Source organism: Ovis aries, chromosome 10 (assembly GCF_016772045.2).
Source record: "Ovis aries strain OAR_USU_Benz2616 breed Rambouillet chromosome 10, ARS-UI_Ramb_v3.0, whole genome shotgun sequence".
NCBI classification, from domain to species: domain Eukaryota; kingdom Metazoa; phylum Chordata; class Mammalia; order Artiodactyla; family Bovidae; genus Ovis; species Ovis aries.
The window spans coordinates 5,497,942-5,515,082 of record NC_056063.1 but is presented as its reverse complement, the minus strand read 5'-3'; the positions used below and the strand labels follow the sequence as shown (position 1 = coordinate 5,515,082).

The 17,141-nt window shown below is 33.0% G+C and overlaps 1 protein-coding gene across 2 annotated transcripts in view; it reads left to right on the top strand.

Annotated features, from left to right (window-relative positions):
* PCDH17 (protocadherin 17) overlaps nucleotides 1–17,141 on the top strand; it is a 113,543-nt gene that overhangs the window by 63,968 nt on the left and 32,434 nt on the right. The window lies entirely within an intron of this gene.

Here is a 17,141-nt window from a genome sequence, read left to right as displayed (position 1 = left end):
CAGCTCCATATTTAAAGTCAAAATTCAAATCTTTGATTGAACAATTCTTTACTGAAGCACAATTCTATTTGGCAAATTGTATATAATACATTAATACATATATACATATACTTTATAATTATTTTGATATTTAATGCACTATTCTAATTACTCTTACAGGCAGTGTACTGTTGAAGATAACTTTTATAATAATATATTTTATTATTTTCCTAAGAAGTGGTCCTAGGAGCAAATTACTGTTTCAAAGAACATAACTTTTCTTAAACTTTCTTGATTTAAAAACTAAAACTTCATAGAATTTAAAATAAAATAAATAAGCTATAGATTTCTCAAATTTTTCACATTCAAAACAAGCCCATTGTCCATTATGTCCACAGAGGAAATATTCTGGAGGAAATATAATTAGTTTGTCATATTTCACTAGACTTCAAAAATCATGTATGAAAAAAATAATTATTTGAATTTTTAAACCAGCACTTTAACTATTCATGCTGAGTTTTTATTATATTGTTTGTCTTATTTGGACAAAAATGTTTTCACAAATTAGTTTTAATTATTACTGTATATCAGCTTAATGTAATAGAGTTTAGTGGATTGTGTTCAAAGTCTCTTTATACTATTAGAATGAAAAGAGATCATTTAATGAAATAAAGGACTTTTGTTTTTAGATACTGCAGTTTAGAAAACTTAAACATATTGCCATAATATTCATGAAGGAATATACCTTATTTTATCAAATTATTTAGCTGAACTCAAATGAAAAAGGTGAAGATTACTAAAATCATGAATTTTTAGTAGGTGAAAAATATAGTTAGTATATATCTATTATCAGATAATTTGACTTCTGAATAAAACTGAAAATCTTCATGAGCGAAAAATGATTCAATACATGAGTCATAGTACAAATCTTTACAGTAAGTGTCCAGATAGCATCATTTATGTGTGATGATGTGTAATGTATAAAATGTGAAGTCGTTACCTCTTGCCAGGTACAAATTTCAAAATAATCTAACAAGAGCATGTTCACTAATTGCATTTCTATTATATGTCCTTCATCACACAGTGTAGCTATATAACCTTTGAAAATCGTGTCTCCTGAGATTCTTAAATGCTGAATCATTTCATAGACATTTGAGTTCAATTCATTTGAGTTAAAAACTATAGTTTCTGAAAAATGTCTACAATATACTTTTAATTTCTGTCTTTCCTTTCTTATTTGAATTATAATAAATTAATCATTTTTCATGGCTATTTGCCAAGTCATTAATCAAAAATGTTTCCTAAATTGAATACTAACAATTATGGGCAAATATTTAAATTATGTTAAATGAAAAAATGGAAAAAAATGAAACAAACATTTTTTTCATTTGAAATTAACTTCATTCATTCATTGATTCATGGCAGAATTTAGTGGGATGACTACACTATTTGTTATCCAAAATGGTTCATTTTTTTAGGATGCAAGGGGCTTTTTTGTACTTCAATTGAAGTAGATTTTTTAAGATAAATCTGAATTTATAGGAGTGATGTACAGGAATTTTATTTTTAATAATGGGATAAAAATGATTATGCAAAAAATCAAAATATAAGTAGAATGGAGAGATTTAAAAAATGAGAAGTAAAGATAGATATTTTTCTATTTGGCTCCTCTATGATGATTTTTTTAAGTGTTAAAGTTTTCAACATTTGAATTTTAATTTTTAAAAAGAATGCTAGCTTTATTTGTTACTCTTAGACGTAGAATGTATATACATCAATTAAAAGTTTAATAGCTTTACCCATTTCCCTGTGTGTTTAGAAGTGAAAATGGGTGATTTGAAATGGAATCCATGAGAAAAAAAATATTTAAAATTTAAATTATAGATAAAACAACATGTCTAGAATAAATTTAGTTGCTACCAAAGTGAAAGTGTATTGCCCTTACATATGTTGCCTTTGCCTAAATCAATAAATATATTAATATTATGGCAACTAATAAAGGTAATTTATTTTTGAATTAAAGGCAAATCCTAATATGAATGCTTATTAGACTGTGTCTTTCTTTGAATATATACTAGAGTTTATTAATTTTTAATACAGATAAACCTATTTAAGGTGACTTATGGTTTAATAAATGCCAGTGAGAACAGGAAGTTTAAAGGCTTATAGAATTCAGGAAGATAATTTCAACTTGATAATGTTTCACAAGGAAGACTAGTACCACTTTCTGTTATCATTCATTCACTATTTCCTGGTGTATAGGCATTGATATTTAGCATTTTCATGCGTTGAGAAACAGTTCTATGCTTATTGTTAAGTTGTCTGCAATTTTGTGAATTAATAAATGAGAGTTCCTCCATTTCTCAGCCATATCCAGGAAGCATGCTGGCAGTTTTCACTTCCATACATCAACTGAATGCTGCTTTTAACTAGCTTCTCTCTTGGTTTATCAGCAGTTAAATTTATCTGTGTCAGTTTACTTTCGCTTTTTACATTTTTAATATTGTAATACCTTTTGAGGTTAGCTAGGCTGATATGTGGTAATTTTATAAGTCTTTTATTAAAATGAGTTAAAATAAACCATAAACTGGTTTAGCTACCTCTATAGCAACTTACATATTTTACTTCATAAAGAAAATTTACTTCTGGGCATTCTACCAAATGATGTATGTATTTCACATATCTTTGGGACATTTCTAAAAGTAGCAGTATTAGATGAACTAATCTAGAATGGTGGGGAAGAACACAGAGTAACGTGTATTTTAAAATTCATTAATTCTAGATGATTATTTTTCTTTCTGTTTTTTCCCCTATTTTAGATTTCTATTCAAAGAGGAAAAATTTGTTTAATTTTTCCAATTTTGATTATAAAAGTAAATTTCATTTTCAAAATGACTGTTTCAAATTAAAAATATGTATACACACATATTTATAAAAATGTATATATTTGGCAGTAATTTAATCTGTGTGATGCAGTCTGGATTATATGAGTTTATTTTACAATCAAATTATTTTATGTTAATTTCTCACATACAATGGAATACAGATTAACATTTTTTTCTATTTCAATAATTCATTGAGAATTGAAATATTCAAATATTCAAATTTTTAAAAAGGAAACATACATTCACTTTTATATTTTCTCAAATAATGTTCAAATTTCAAGATTCAGATCTACTAAAATTTTTGTTTTGCTTTTTCATGGTTAATTTTTTAAAGCTTCAGCATATTATTAGAAGAACTACAGGTAGATCAGAGTGAAAGTAGATTATGTATATTTTATTTGGTAATAGTGAATGAAATAAAATTGCATAAAATCACTTGTATTTATTATTTTAAATATAATAATTCAGCATTGGTAACTGCCTTAATTTTAAGTTTTCAGCTACAAAGAAATATATTTTAAGAAGGGTTAAACTATTACATAGCACTTTACCCCAAATAGTACTTTTTAAAATTATATAAAGTACTTTATGTTGCTTTTTTCACATTTTATAATCTCTTTTTTGTTTTTGGAGAGTGTACATGTTGTCAGAGACAAACTAATACAGTTTTATAAATCCTTGATTTAAGAAGAATATAAAAAACAGTGTATTGAGTTTTTGTAGTTTTATGTCCTATATTCTTTTATAACAAATAATTCAAATCATGTCTTCAGAAACCAGTTAAAGTCAAAATAGTTTGTAAGAACGCTTCCAATGTATAAACTGTAGATGAATGAATTATAGAGTTCATATTACAGCATTCAATGACTTTCTTAAGGCAATCTACATAAAGAATGGCATATCAAGGAGGCCCAGATAATTGATGGCAGTAGGTTGTGGATATTTCATACACAAGTTTTATGGTTTTTTCCCAGATCAAGCTATATGCAAAATGAAATCAAGCCTACCTTGATGTGGCAAAAGTTGACTCATTTATTGAGATAAGAATGCAGTAAGTAGATAAACCAGCCTATGTATATAAGTTATATGCTGTGTTTTTTCAGCAAAAGGTGTTCGTTGTTAAAAATGCCTGATAGAGAAGGATTGTCTCTCCATAGGGGTTGTCTATTTGTAAATTTTAGGGCACATTCTAATTGCTACGTTATGAGAGCTACCTGCTTATCTGTGGAATTATGTCAGCAATATTTTGCATTCTCACCATAGAGAGCAATTGTTAGTATCCAGTAAGTAATGAATATGAAAAGGATTCAATGAGAATGAAGGACTTTTTTTCCTATTCAGTCTCTTATATGCTGGGCTTTATCCTGTGAAAAGGAGCAAGTTTAGCATTAGGAAAAGTGTTATGAAGCATTAGCTAACTCAGAAGTGAGAAACAAATGTTTAATCTTCCAAAATAAAATCTATGTGAGTTCATTTGTTGTTGAATAAACACATTTAATACTAGTTTCACTACCTAAAATCAATATCATGAAACATTTTATGTTTACTTTTACATATCCTGTATTGAAATCTCTCCTCTTGAAATCAGCATTTGATTATTTAAAAAAAAAAAACCTTTTGTTTAGAAAAATTTACCACAAATTATAAAACAGTAGCAATATATGGTAGTGTAATTGTTCCATTTTAATAGTGTCTATTTTTTCCCCCAGTCCTCAGAGAAATCCTATGTAGGCCATTGCCAGATGCATCATTCTAGAGTATATTAATCAAGGATCTGAATCGGATGGCAACTCCTGTGTGTCCAAAGAGCTGGGTCAGGATGTTTCTATAACTCCCTGATGAGGAGTAGAAAGATATTGGCCTTTTGCGCTATATAGACTTCAGTGTTTTCTATTTTATTAACCGCTTGATTACTGCTCAGTGTACCTGCTAAGTAGGACACACTTTTGTTCCAATAAGTGAAAGTCTCAGTGTATGGTTGAATGTAATTTTTAGAAAAGTTCCCCACTGGCTGCAAGAAATGAAATAAACTATGTTTTCCCTTTCCAAATAAATTAAAATCAAGGGTATGGGAGAGAAAGGAATTGAGTGGGTTTTTCTCTATCATAGAATATCTGAATATCTGGTATAAAACAATGGCTCAAGTATGTTGATAATTTGCATCTTAAAAAACAAATTCATAAAAAAACAGAGACATGATTACATTTAGTTTGTTTGTAAATCATAGCCTCTCATTTAGGAATTCCAGCCTAATTCCTTGGCTATGACATGCTGCCAGAAACAGGGTTTTTATGTAAAAACATACAAGATAGGTTGAGATTACAAATGGAAGCAAAGAAAAGAAAGAAAAAGAAAGGAAAGAAGGAAGGAAATAAAAGGGGAAAGGAAGGGTGAAGATTGGTTTCTAAAAGTAAATTATGTCTTCAGGCGAAATTATATTTACTGAAATGATTTTGATGAAAATAACCCATTTTTTAAATTATAGTCTGTTATTTCTCCCATCAAAATAATCTTGTCTGCAGCATGGTAAATTTTGGTTAGAAAAGTGAGGTTGAATTAAAAATTATGGACCAATGCAGTGGAGTATGTATCTGCCATTTACCACCTTCTCTACTTTGTATCCAACCCTTTATATACATCAGCACTGTCCTCACAGAAAAAAGCTCTGTAATTTAAGTTGGTTGCAGGTTACCAAAGAAGAGACTATGAATCAGCAAATATTCTTGTAGTTAAGACTGCTCAAATTATCTTCATTGTTTCCTGAAGAAATGGACATGAAGCAGAAAGCCCAGGTGCTGGTTCATTTCTGCCCCTTGTCCCTTTAACTCTGGATTGTCTTTTGAAATTCTCCTTTAAAGATGAAGTTTAAGTGTACTGTTATCTGTAAACACGATTTAAACTCTCTCTATACACAATGTTATTGTAATAGCTGTTCTTAGTAGGAAATAGGAATAGGTTGATCTTAATATTTTATTTGTAATTATTATTTTGGTTTTCCAAACCAGTCAGCATTTGATGAAAATACTATCTTGATCCTAGAAAGCAAAAAAGAGATCAGATCGTATAAAATTATTTAAATCTTCAGTTTTCGTCAAATTGTCCTTATTTTACATCTTAAAAAACTAATTCATAAAAAAGAGGGACATGTCACATTTAGTTTGTTTCTAAATCGTAACCTCTCCTTTAGCAATTCTAGCCTAATTCCCTGGCTATGACATGCTGCCAGAAACAGGGTTTTTAAGTAAAAACATACAAGATAAGTCACTTTAAAAAGAGTGGACTTGCAATTTTATATAAACTAATTGTATTTAGTCCTAAAATTTTAAGAAATAAACCAAACAAATGATAAACATATTAAAATAGAATATCAATAAAAATGTCAGTGTTACTTTAAATAGATTATTTTAACAAAGGAAAACATACATAATACTTTTTGCAAGGAACATGAAAATAATTATTTACAGTTTTAAACTGTATTCAGCAAAATATACTACATATTTCAAAGCATTAATAGTGATATTTAAATTTATTTTTATCATTTATACTGGAAAATGGAAGTTAGTAGTTCTCTATTACAAACAAAATATGATTTTACACATTTTGAGCATTAACAATAAAAATTAGGTAGGGTTTATAAATTGAAATTCATGATGAGAAAAAAAATATTTTCCTTCTGAGTGGTAATGAAACTGCTAAAGTTTTTATAAGTGTTAATATGAGAAAGGAATCATATATGAATGTTGGCAATATTTTTATCTACTTAAATTCTCCCACATTCACAGTTAACTGACGTTCTCAAGAAACTGATAATAGCCCACTTGATTTGTTTAAATAATTCTTAATTTTTTTGAATTTTCAAGTAGACTTGAAGAAATCATTAGGAAATACTTGCATCAAGGGTAATCATTTGTCTATGATCTTATTTATTTATTTATTAGCATTTTACTTTTTTAGAGCAATGATTTGCTGTTTTATTCTAAAGTGGGGAAATCCATCTTCTAAGGAGACATCCTTATAGTTTTTTTAGGCACCTGCTTACATTTTCAGATGATTCTCTCTCCATTGAGCTCTATGTACTTGTTTTTATTAAGTGAAAACCCTATGAATACAGACTGGTTTTCCACTCTTTCTAGAACTTTATGCTATACAGAATAGTTCTTATTTATTCATAAAATAAAGTGTTTTTAATGCATATTAGCCATGTTGCAGAAGTGCAGTTTAGCAAATTTTTGCATGAGTGTTTTGTGCCAGAAATCTAAAATAACTTATCCTTGACAAGATGCTAGGTTTTTTAACCCAACATTTACATTTGTGTTGGTTAATGTGTTTAACATCCACTGTGTACAACTCACACAGAAAAAAAATGCAAATATCTTGCCAAATAAGCAAAATAGGAAATTATGTTAAAAAGCTAGCTGTCCCTTATATCCAACATGAATAGCTCAGTTATATTCTTCTCTGTTATTTATTTAGGTTTACTATGACATGTTTCTACTAAAAGTGAACTATAAAAATGTTGTTACCAAATTGCAAGATGAGATGAGAATGATTGTCTTTATATCCTCTTATATAGTATTAAAAGTCAAATATTCTAGAAAGTTCAGTGTTTTAAAAGATCGCAAATGAGCTTCCCAGGTGGCTCAGTTGTAAAGAATCTGCCTGCCAATGCAGGAGATGCAAAAGATGTGGTTCAATCCCTGGGTTGGGAAGATCCTCTGGAGAAGGAAATGGCTACCCACTCTAGTATTCTTGCTTGGAGAATTCCACTGACAAAGACTTGTGGACTGCATTCCAAGCGATTGCAAAGAGTCAGACAAAACTAAGCGACTGAGCACTGTGAATACTAATAATGTAATGAAACCCTGAACCCTGGAGTCTATATGCTTATTGGCATCCTTATCCTGTAATGCATAACAAAAGTGTTTTTTGTTGTTGTTAATCTACAAAGAAAGTTGGAAAAGGGGTCAGAATCAAAACGAACAAGACTTTAATTCTGGAGTACTTCACATTAAATTAATTTAAAATATTTTTTGTTATATGAAATCATATAGATCTTAATTCTATTTGGGGTTTTCATCATTCTTTTAAAAATGTTAAAATATAGTATGCTTGTGGGTGCAGACTCAGTTGTGTCCGACTCTTTGTGACCCCATGGACTGCAGCCTGCCAGGTTCCTCTGTCCATGTAATTTTTCAGTCAGGAATACTGGAGTGGGTTGACACTTCCTTCTCCAGGGGGTCATCCCAATCCAGGAATTGAACCCATGGCTCTTGTGTCTCCTGCATTGGCAGGAGGAATCTTTACCACTAGTGCCACCTGGGAAGTTAAAAAAGTATAGCATAGTATCCCAGATATTCTTGGTTCCTTACATGTATAAACAAGTCATAGCAACGAGGCATCTAAATTTAATGACACTAAACGTCTGTAATCTTGGTAAGGAAGTAAAATGTAGATTTGGGAATAAACGTGTTCACATAGATTTCATCAAGTGAATTTTTACCTTGACCTGATGTTCTTTGTGACATCATAGCCCAATAAATGTTCTGGATTGAATTATTGCTTTTCAGTATATAAATATGGGGAGAATGTATAAAGGAATACATATAAAAAGAGGAGAGGATGCTTTGTTTATTTTTTAATAACAGAAGATTCTTTGTTCATGCACTTATTTTTGGTGCCTTTACTGGAAGATAGATTCTTATGGGAACAAACTTTTCTTACTGACCTGATAGAGAAATTTAAGCTACACAGCATATGTATAGAGTCACAGTTCTGACACAGTTTTGAAGTAAAATCAAAGTTGAAATGTTGGTCTTTAGTGGTTCATATATATCCTACTTCTTTCTCTTTATTTTTATTGATAAACAGATGCTGATTACAGGATTCTGGTAATTATTCCTCCCCATGAAATTGGAAATACTGACAGAGTGTTATGTTTTGCATAATTTCAATTAGTAATTTTGAGCACTGTGTAGTGAATTGAATGTATCTAGTGTACAGAAATCTTTGAGTAATATGATGCTCTTGAAAAATATTACATATTGTCTTTCATTCTGAAGCTGATTCTTTCAGGCCATAGAGAGAAAATTATCAGAGATGTTGCCTTGTAGAAATGCCTTGAACACCACCAAACCCAACTTTCAGAGCTAGAGAACTCAAATGAAGGTTCAACCTCATGTTACAGAGCATATATTTCTGAGGAAAAACAATGACCTTTGGCACCTTGTAGAAAATCAATATGAGATATAGCAGCTAACCATTTTTTTGCCAACAATTGAAAGGAAAAAAAATTTAAAAAGCCTTGACATCTTTGTCCCCCACTCTGATTCATTTCTATGTAAACAGAGCCCCATTTTGACAACTGTTTAGCTCAAGGCACAGATTTGAAGCATTAGAGATAATGGTAGATTTATTAGATTAACTTTTGCCAGCATCTCTTAGTGTCCTAGATAATTACTGGCCATGGTACATCCGAATGGTTTCAGCTTGTATGATTGTAATGCATGCATTCCCTTGCAGGCATTGAAGTTGTGTCAAAAGAGATATTAGAGTTCTATATTTAGTTATGTTTCATTGATTTGGGTTTTAAAAATGTGTGTATGTGAAATAATTCATATCTCTGGCTTGTTTCATCCTCAAATTTAAAAATGCCAAAAATTTCTTTCTATTAATTTTCTGAATTTTTGAGAAGCTATTCTCTTAGCTATCTTTCTAATTTCATTATTGATCTGTCATTCTTTGATTACTCAAGTGAGCACCATCAGAATTCCTTCATCAAATTTGTACATTACATATCTTTCTTTGTATGATTAGTTGACTCCTTCTCTTTACATACTTACATTTTTCTTCTGCATCTAATGCCTTTTTATCCTTTTATGTTTATATACTGTACTTTCCTTGCTACTTTCTCTATTAGATTTTTATAAGACATTTTCATTACTACTTTTTATAGCTTTTAACTGATTTGAAGTTTTTTGATTAGGTTACTATTTTATATGATTTTATTAACCATTCCCCTATGTTTGTTCATGGTGGTGCGTATTGTTTCTCAAATAAGCAGTAAATAATTTCCCTACTGCATTTTTCTGTGTATATGGATGAAACGTATTTTAATGCAGTCAATAAATACACAGTTATTTTCCAATTTTAAAAGATAAAGATTTATATTATTTTCTAGACAAAATGTGGATCCCAAATGAAATTTTTGTTTTATTTTTAAATGATCTTGGAGCAAATCAAAGATTTCTAAACTTGTTCTTTATCTACACTCTGGGTAGGTCATGGTTTCCTCAAAAAAAAATCTCTGTCTATACCTATTGTCCAGGCATAATTATTAATAGTGGCCTCTATCACTTTCAAAAACACTCTTGTTTGGATAACAGATTATGTGGTGGCCATAGTATAGGTGACTACAGTAAAACAAGAAGAAAAATACTTTGATATAGAAATATGGGGAAAGAACTCTACCTGGGATCAGGAGAATAATTTTTATTTTGCCACTGTCTACTCTGAAGCTGTTTTCCTGCCTATAAAATGAAGACATTTTTTTCTTGAATGAGCTCTAGTATCCCTCTCATTCCTAAAATATAAATTATCACACCTAATTGCACCTCTTTTGAGATTTAAACTGCACAAAAATGGAGTATACATATAAAAATAGGTACAAGGGATGAAGCTTAGATGAATATGTTTGATTTAAGAGATGGCCTGATTGTAGGAGTGAATATTTGCTTTCTTTTGCTTAGACCTTTGTTGATATTGCCCAAATACCTTTGGAAAATATAAAACAAATTTATTTAATAATGTAACCATCATTCTGTATGTGAGCAGTCAGTCATACACATGGAAACCTGAACTAGACCCAAGAAAAAGTTCAGGCCAAGCAGTTCTATAAAGACAGTTATTTCTACAATGTTCAATAACAGTTAAATAAGATGTACTTTTCCTGTGTCATCATTTCTTTGAATGGCAATAAAACCATAAGTAAATAATGAATAGAAGGCCCAACTAAAAATAAACCTTCCTCATTATTTTCTTCTAATAGTAAAGATATAATGGAAAAGAATTATTAAAATGGAATTTAGTTTACTAAAAATATCAAAGAAAGCATCACTTTTTCTGTAGTTGATCAAATTACCATATCTCAGTATTGCTTTATCTCTTTTGACTCTCTGATTTTTGTCACATAAATTGTAAAAGTGGAGGGTGGGGAAAAAAACCTATATTGTAGACGTGGGGCATTCCATCTGACCTCCAGAAGGTCTGCTTCTAATTTGCATGTGGCCCATGTCACATTCTTCACCTTTCTGGTATTTCTCAGATGTTTCCACTGAAAGATAGTAAATGTATGATTATGAGTCGTCAAGTGACTATTAGAGGTGTTTGATTCTCATGTTCTAATTTTAAAATACCCATCATTTTGCTGTTTTATGACAATATTTTTTTACAGAGCAGTCATGATTTAAATGATTTTCCATCTATTAATATTTTTCTTTGGGAATATGTATCTTGCCTATTTCTGCTTTTGTGTATTTGAACACACTTTTCTGTTAGAGAAGCACAGAGATACAGCTCTGGGATTCTGATTCCATCATTTCAAAAATCATTAAAAGCAAAAGAGTACTGTGCATTTATGATCTTTTCACGTCAACTATAAACTAATATCACCCTCAGAAGACTAGGGACTTCCCTGATAGCTCAATTGGTAAAGAATCTGCCTGCAATGCAGGAGACACTGGTTCAATTCCTGGGTTGGGAAGATCCACTGGAGAAGGGATAGGTTACCCACCCTAGTATTCTTGGGCTTCCCTTGTGGTTCAGCTGGTAAAGGATCTGCCTGCAGTGTGGGTGACTCTGAGTTTGATCCCTGGGTTGGGATCTCCCCTGGAGAAAGGAAAGGCTACTTACTCCAGTATTCTGGCCTACAGAATTCCATGGACTGTATAGTCCATGGGGTCATAAAGAGTTGGACATGACTGATCGATTTGCACTTTCACTTGCAGAAGATTATGTGTTCTGTTCATTCAGTGCTTAAATTGAGATGGTAAGTAATATTATAGTGAACATATTAAAAGCACCAATTATATGTTTTGGTTTGTGATTCAAAAAGAGTCTAAAAATGAGTAGCTCTTACTTGAAAAAGGCTCTGCCTTCAAACTTAGGTGTCCAAATTGTGTTATAATTTCCTTGGCTTGCTGATCCTGCCATAGTGTTGTAACCTAATTCTAGTGTTCAGTCAGTGGTTCTGTGAACTAAGTGCTTTGCCTGCATCTGCTCATTTGACTCCCATAATAATCCTATGAGGATATCCCCATTTTATAGATGAGAAAGTGAAAGAGAAGAGAATTTAAGGGATTTGACCCAGAACACATGTAGTAAGTTTTCAGATCCAGCTCCTGGGTTTGCCAATTTCAAGTTCTGCCCTTCCTTAATAGTCCAGTTGATAAACACAATTGACACTTGTAAGAATCCAGCTCTAGAGACTGAAATTTTCATGGCCCTAAGGGATGGTGTGAGTATTCCCTCATGGCCTCAGTTATGCTCTCCGAGTACTGAATGGGCTCAGTTATGCATATGCAGTTGTGTGTAGCAAGACAGGCCTTCCCTGACCTATAAATTTCCCACATGCATGGAAGGACACTCTCCCTTCCTCACTGTCTTTGCCACATTCTGAACCCCTGCTGCTGTTTGCATTCAGAGAGCCAAAAAGAGATTAGGTGTGGCTGCGGATGCCAGCAGACTCTCGTGTGACATTGCTTTTCTGTGTCTCTGCAAAACTGCATGTGCATGTGCGTGCAAGTGCACATGTGAATGTGTGTAGTCTGTCTTTATTTGGTTTTTATATCATCAATTTACTTTTATGAATATTTCACAATTAAGACATTTAGCACAGTTTTATAAGTGTATAAGTGTTCCCATTTTTGTAAAGATGTGATCTCTTTGGCCAAGAAGCTACCAAAAAGTTCAGTAAAACCCCCTCGCTTTTTTCCCCCTAAATTTTGAGAGAATTAGCAGTAAATCAAATGAATTTGAATGTATTTAATCAGATTGTTTTTAGGTATAACATATGCCGGATATCAACTGCTTGGCATGAAAGAAAGTTCTCTTGAGAAAGGAAAAATCTATAGGTAATGTGGGGGAGTAGTGAACTTATGGGGAGAGTAAATTGGCTAAGGTGATACTCCCAATTGGGAAAATGAAGGAAGTCAAATAAATTTAGGGATAAGAGAAAGTGTGTTAAATGGAGAAAAGATAAGGAAAGGGAAGTAAATGCAGCTCACTTCATTTATCTTCACGGAATCACTTCTGTGTCTTCGAAGAAGGGAATTAGGTGTTCTTTCTCCACTTCTTGTTATATTCTAGTGCTCCCTATTGCAAGAACTTAAAATTAAAGCCAAGGTTAGTCATGGTATTATTGTCCAACCACTGTAGCTTTAGCAGTTTTAGTTTTTGTAAACTAAACCAAAAATCTATTTTATTATGACTTTTAAATATAGTAAAGTATATTTTGAATTCCCAAGTAAGTATAATGAATAAATTTTCAGAATATAGCTCATTAGCAATTGTGGAATATGTGTGTGTGTGTGTGTGTGTGTGTGTCTGTGTATACACTCAGTATTTTCAGTTGCATGGATATTCACTAGTGTTGCTTGCTTTCTGTCATAAGAATGCTGACTCATCTTGTTCTTTTTACTGTTATTATTATTGTTTTAATGTTATCATTATTGTCTTCACTGAAGAAGGGAATGGCAAACCACTTCAATGATTTTGCCTGCCGCACGTGATTGCTCCAGCTGCCGCATGTGATTGCCCTAGCTGCAGTATGCAGTATGAAAAGGCAAAAAGATAGGATGCTGAAAGATGAACTCCCCAGGTCAGTAGGTGCCTAATATGTGGAGAAATAACTCCAGAAAGGATGAAGGGATGGCACCAAAGCAAAACAACACCCAGTTGTGGATATGACTGGTGATGGAAGCAAGGTCCAATGCTGTAAAGAGAAATATTGCATAGGAACCAGGAATGTTAGGTCCACAAATCAAGGCAAATTGGAAGCAGTCAAACAGGAGATGGCAAGAGTGAACGTCAATATTCTAGGAATCAGCGAACTAAAATGGACTAGAAAGGGCGAATTCAACTCAGTTGACCATTATATCTACTACTGTGGACAGGAATCCCTTAGAAGAAATGAAGTAGCCCTCATAGTCAACAAAGAGTCCAAAAAGCAGTACTTGGATGCAATCTCAAAAATGACAGAATGATCTCTGTTCGTTTCCAAAGCAAACCATTCAATATCATAGTAATCCAAGTCTATGCCCCGACCAGTAATGCTGAAAAAGCCAAAGTTGAACGGTTCTATGAAGACCTATAAAACCTTTTAGAACTAACACCCAAAAAAGATGTCCTTTTCATTATAGGGGAATAGAATGCAAAAGTACGAAGTCAAGAAATACCTGGAGTAACAGGCAAATTTGGCCTTGGTGTACAGAATGAAGCAGGGCAAAGGCTAATATAATTTTGCCACAAGAATGCACTAGTCATAGCAAACACCCTCTTCTAACAACACAAGAGAAGACTCTACACATGGACATCACCAGATGGTCAATACTGAAATCAAATTGATTATATTCTTTGCAGCCAAAGATGGAGAAGCTCTATACAGTCAGCAAAACAAGACCAGGAGCTGACTGTGGCTCAGATCATAAACTCTTTATGGCCAAATTCAGATTTAAATTGAAGAATGTAAGGAAAACCAATAGACCATCCAGGTATGACCTAAATCAAATCTCTTATGATTATACAGTAGAAGTGAGAAATAGATTCAAGTGATTAGATCTGATAGACAGAGTGCCTGATGAACTATGGACAGAGGTTCGTGACATTGTACAGGAGGCACATATAAGAAAAAGAAAAGCAAAAAGGCAAAATGGTTGTCTGAGGAGGCCTTACAAATACTGTGAAAAGAGAAGCTAAAGGCAAAGCAAAAAAAGAAAGATATACTCATTTACATGCAGAGTTCCAAAGAATAGCAAGGATAGATAAGAAAGACTTCCTCGGTGATCAGTGCAAAGAAATAGAGGAAAATAATAGAGTGGGAAAGACTAGAGATCTCAATAAGAAATTTAAAGATACCAAAGGAACATTTCATGCAAAGATAGGCACAATAAAGGACATAAATGCTATGGAGTTAACAGAAGCAGAAGATATAAACAAGAGGTGGCAAGAATACACAGAAGAACTGTACACAAAAGATCTTCATGACCCAGATAATCACGATGGTATGATCACTCACCTAGAGCCAGACATCCTGGAATACAAAGTTAAGTGGGCCTTAGGAAGCATCACTATGAACAAAGCTAGTGGAGGTGATGTAATTCCAGGTGAGCTATTTCAAATGTTAAAAGATGATGCTGTGAAAGTGGTGCACTCAATATGCCAGCAAATTTGGAAAACTCAGCAGTGGCCATAGGACTAGAAAAGGTCATCCTTTTCTAGTTTTCATTCCAATCCTAAAGAAAGGCACTGCCAAAGAATATTCAAACTACCGCACAGTTGCACTCATCTCACACTCTAGCAAAGTAATGCTCAAAATTCTCCAAGCCTAGCTTCAATAGTACATGAACTGTGAACTCCAGTTGTTCAAGCTGGATTTAGAAAAGGCAGAGGAACCAGATGTAAATTGCCAACATCCGTTGAATCATCGAAAAAGCAAGAAAGTTCCAGAAAAACATCTACTTCTGCTTTATTGATAACGCCAAAGCCTTTGACTGTGTGGATCACAACGAACTGTGGAAAATTCTTCAAGAGGTGGGAATACTGGACCACCTGACCTGACTCTTAAGAAATCTGTATGCAGATCAGGAAGCAACAGTTAGAACTGGACATGGAACAACAGACTGTTTCCAAATAGGAGAAGGAGTACGTGAAGGATAATGTCACCCCGCTTATTTAACTTATATGCAGAGTACATCATGAGAAACACTGGGCTGGAAGAAGCACAAGCTGAAATCAAGATTTCTGGGAGAAATATCAATAACCTCAGATATGCAGATGACACCACCCTTATGGCAGAAAGTGCCCCTTGATGAAAATGAAAGAGGAGAGTGAAAAAGGTGGCTTAAAAGTCAATGCTCAGAAAGTTAAGATTATGGCATCTTGTCCCATTACTTCATGGCAAATGGTGGGAAAACAGTGGAAACAGTGACAGACTTTATTTTGGGGGGGCTCAAAAATCACTGCACATGGTGATTGCAGTCATGAAATTAAAAGATGCTTGCTCCTTGGTAGAAAAGTTACGACCAACCTAGACAGCATATTGAAAAGCAGATACATTATTTTGACAACAAAGATCCATCTAGTCAAGGCTATGGTTTTTCCAGTGGTCATGTATGGATGTGAGATTTGGACTGTGAAGAAGCCTGAGCACCAAAGAATTGATGCTTTTGAACTGTGGTGTTGGAAGACTCTTGGGAGTCCCTTGGACTGCAAGGATATGAAACCAGTCCATACTAAAGGAAATCAATCCTGAATATTCATTGGAAGGACTGATGCTGAAGCTGAAATTCCAATACTTTCGCCACCTGATGTGAAGAACTGACTCACAGGAAAAAGCTCTGATGCTCAGAAAGATTGAAGGTGGGAGGAGAAGGGGACGACAGAGGATGAGATGGTTGGATAGCATCACCTACTCAATGGACCTAAGTTTGAGTAAACTCCAGGAGTTGGTGATAGACAGGGAGGCCTGCTGTGCTGCAGTCCATGGGGTTGCAGAGTCAGACACGACTGAGCGACTGAACTGAACCGATTGTATTTGAGTGGAGGAAATTCACAGAGAAACTTTCAGATAAGATCTATTCTGTTTTAGTTGGATGTTTGAATGGTTTTAGATACCTGTCTTCTAATTTAAAGACTAAAAGAATGAGAATTCAGTCATGCAGGTTTGTGGTCTCTGTGATTTAATCACAACTCAGCCTGTAACTGTCCTTGTGCCATTTTGTTTTATCATCATAGTAATATGAATTAAATGCACTCTCTCTTTTCTGTAGCATTTGTCAAGCATAATTATGATAGTATGGCTGTTATGCTCTCCTGACATTTTGGAAGGCATTACAGATTACAAAATTTACTCACTGGAGCTGTCATGGAGTCAATAGAAATTCTGTAGAAAACCCAAAGTGTATTGAGAGTTTTTCTCCATTGATTACTATTCTGATAATATAAATCTGCTTTTAAAAACTAATTTTACATCATATTTCCATATCTGTATAATAATTGAGAACC